A 3552-nucleotide genomic window follows, 5' to 3' on the forward strand; every position below is an offset into this window, starting at 1 on the left:
AGCGCTCTACCACTTGAGCTACAGCGCCACTTCCGGTTTTCTGGTGGTTTATTGGAGATAGGAGTCTCACGGTCTCTCCTGCCCGGGCTGGCTTTGAACCGCGGTCCTCAGATCTCAGCCTCCTGAGTAGCTAGGATTACAGGCGTGAGCCACCAGCGCCCGGCTTATTTTTTTATTTTTTTTTTGGTCCGGTCGTGGGGCCTGAACTCTGGGCCTGGGCGCTGTCCCTCAGCTCTTCAGCTCAAGGCTAGCGCTCTACCACTTGAGCCACAGCACCACTTCCGGCTTTTTTCTTTTTGTTTATGTGGTGCTGAGGAATTGAACCCAGGGCCTCAGGCATGCAAGGCAAGCACTCTACCACTGAGCCACCTTCCCAGCCCTACAAATTGTATTTTTTTGAAAAAAAATTTTTGGTTGGTCATAGAGCTTGAACTTAGAGCCTAGGCTCTGTCCCTGAGTTCTTTTTTTTTGTTTGTTCATTTTTTTGTTTTTTTTTTGGTCCAGTGGTGGGGCCTGAACTCTGGGCCTGGGGGCTGTCCCTCAGCTCTTCAGCTCAAGGCTAGCGCTCTACCACTTGAGCCACAGCGCCACTTCCCGCTTTTTCTTTTTCTTTTCTTTTTCTTTTTTTTGGTCGGTTGTGGGGCCTGAACTCTGGGCCTGGGCGCTGTCCCCCATCTCTTCAGCTGTACTCCTTGAGCCTCAGCCCCACTTCCAGCTTTTTCTGTTTATGTGGTGCTGAAGAATCAAACCCAGGGCCTCATGCATGCAAGGCAAGCACTCTACCACTGAGCCACCTTCCCAGCCCCTTGCGTTCTTTAGTTCAAGGCTAGCACTCTACCACTTTGAGCTACAACACTACTTCCATGGAGACGTTTTTAGTTATCTTTAAGTAGTTATACAAAGGGGTTTTAATTCAACATGATATTTTATTAGTACAATGCATAATGATCAATATTATCCTGTACCCTTTAAAAAATATTTTGCTTATTTATTTTGTCGCTTGTAGGGCTTGAATTGAGGGCCTGGCGCTGTTTCTGAGCTTTTTTGCTCAAGACTAGTGGTCTACCATTTTGAGTCACAGAGCTACTTACTGTTTTTGAGTGGTTAATTGGAGATGAGTCTTTTGGGGGGGGAGGGGAGTGGTCCGGTCCTGGAGCCTGAACTCTGGGCCTGGGCACTATCCCTCAGCTCTTCAGCTCAAGGCTAGAGCTCTACCACTTGAGCCACAGGGCCACTTCCGTCTTTTTTTCTTTTTGCTTATGTGGTACTGAAAGGCAAGTGCTCTACCACTGAGCCACCTTCCCAGCCCCAGAGATAATAGTCTTAAAGGGAGTTTTCTGCTTGGGCTGCCTTCAAACTGTGATTCTCAGATCTCAATCTTTTTTTTTTTTTTTTTTTTTTGGGTCCAGTCGTGGGGCCTGAACTCTGGGCCTGGGCGCTGTCCCTTAGCTCTTCAGCTCAAGGCTAGCGCTCTACCACTTGAGTCACAGCGCCACTTCCGGGTTTTTCTTTTTGCTTATGTAGTGCTTGAGGAATCGAACCTGGGGCCTCAGGCATGCAAGGCAAGCGCTCTACCACTGAGCCAACTTCCCAGCCCAGATCTCAATCTTTTGAGTAACTAGGATTACAGGTGTGAGTCACTAGTGTCCAGCCTGTACCTTATTTTTTTTAAGAAAATTTTAAAGACAAAAAAGGGCTAGAGCTGGGCACCAGTGGCTCATGCCTGTAATCCTAGCTACTCAGGAGGCTGAGATCTGAGGATCACGGTTCAAAGCCAGCCCAGGCAACAAAAGTCCGTGAAACTCTTGTCTCTAATAAACCACCAGAAAACCAGAAGTGGTGCTCTGGCTCAAGTGGTAGAGCACTCGCCTTGAGCTGAAGGGCTGAGGGACAGCACTCAGGCCCAGAGTTCAAGCCCCACAACCAAAAAAAAAAAGGGGGGGGCTAGACTATTGCTCAGTGGTACAGTATGTACGAGGCCTTAGGTTCAATACCTAGCATTGTGAATAAATAACAGAAAAAAAGAAAGCTGGAGATAGATTATATAATATAATATCTTATAATTATCTAATTATAATTATATACTTATACTATATTATATAATGCATATTATGTTATATGACACATATAATATTGTAATTATAGGGCTGGGAAGGTGGCTCAGTGGTAGAGCGCTTGCCTTGTATGCCTGAGGCCCTGGGTTCGATTCCTCAGCACCACATAAGCAAAAAGAAAAGAAGCCGGAAGTGGCGCTCTGGCTCAGGTGGTATAGCCCTAGCCTTGAGCTGAGAGCTGAGGGACAGCGCCCAGGCCCAGAGTTCAGGCCCCACGACCAGACCCCCTCCCAAAAAAAAAAAAAAGAATTCAAGCCCCAGTACCAACACAAATAAAATAGAACAAAATAAACAATTTATGTCATTGCAAAAGCTTCTGGAAGAGCAAAAGTGGATAAAGATTCTTCCCTATCCCTCCTCCCATTTCCCCTCACTTCTACAGCTTGGGCCTGGCAAGCACAGGCTGTTTGAACCCAGCCTCACACAGCTCTTTAACCATGTGAGCCAGCAGCACGTGGCAGCTCCCCGTCTCTCCAAAGCCTGGAATTTCAGCCCCACCCTAGCTTTGGCAAAACAAACCTTGAAACTGGCTAGCAGCCCAGGATTTTAAACTGCCTCTCTCCCTGATCCACTTCCCTTTAATGTCATCCAGAAGAAAGTTCAAGTTTCCACTATGGGGGAAGGGCGATTGGCACCTCTACTGACAGCCTGTAAACTTTCTAAGGACAGGGAGCAAACACTTGGCACCGCCTTGCCAGACCCAGACCCTTGCCTTCTGGATGCTAACACTTGGCCTGCCCTTTGGCACTTTTGTTTCCTGGCTTAGCCCATCCCATTCCTCTACCTCCCATCTCTTCAGCAAAATGAGCTGAATGTTCTCCAAAGCACTGAGGAAGCACAATGTCTAAGAGTGTCTGCCACATACTAAGTGTCCCCTGACTACAGCTGTGATAGAACACCTGCTCTGCTTTGTGCGTGTGTGCGTGTGCGTGTGCGTGTGCGTGTGTGTGTGTGTGTGTGTGTGTGTGTGTGTGTGTGTGTCCTGGGGCAAGTGAGTTACCTTCTCTTTTCACCTCACTTGTTTTCCTGTAACACACAAGGTATCTGGCCTCACCAGACCACCTGAGCTCTGGGGTAGGTAGGCACGTTTCAGCATGATGATGCTAGGGCTTACTTGCTCCCTGACCCCGTCCTTTCTCAGGGGTCCAGACCATCTTCCTTGTCTAAGGTAAAACCCTTCACCCAAGTAAATGTTCACTTTGGTATCAGATACCTGCTCAGTATAGAGGTGGAGAAGCTTCTGCCTTCCAGGACCCACTCTCCTTCAGCAAAGGCCAACCCCTAACCATCAAAACCCCATTCCAGCATGTTCTACCCTTCAGAGGGTGAAACCAAGCCTTCAGGCTCAAGAAACATGACAGGCCCAAGACCAATGGAACAGACTAGAGGACCCAGAAATAAAGCCGCATACGTACAGTCAGTTAATATTTGACAAAGG

This window comes from Dipodomys spectabilis, unplaced genomic scaffold (assembly GCF_019054845.1).
Source record: "Dipodomys spectabilis isolate Male_0828 unplaced genomic scaffold, ASM1905484v1 ptg000175l, whole genome shotgun sequence".
In the NCBI taxonomy this organism is placed as follows: Eukaryota; Metazoa; Chordata; class Mammalia; order Rodentia; family Heteromyidae; genus Dipodomys; species Dipodomys spectabilis.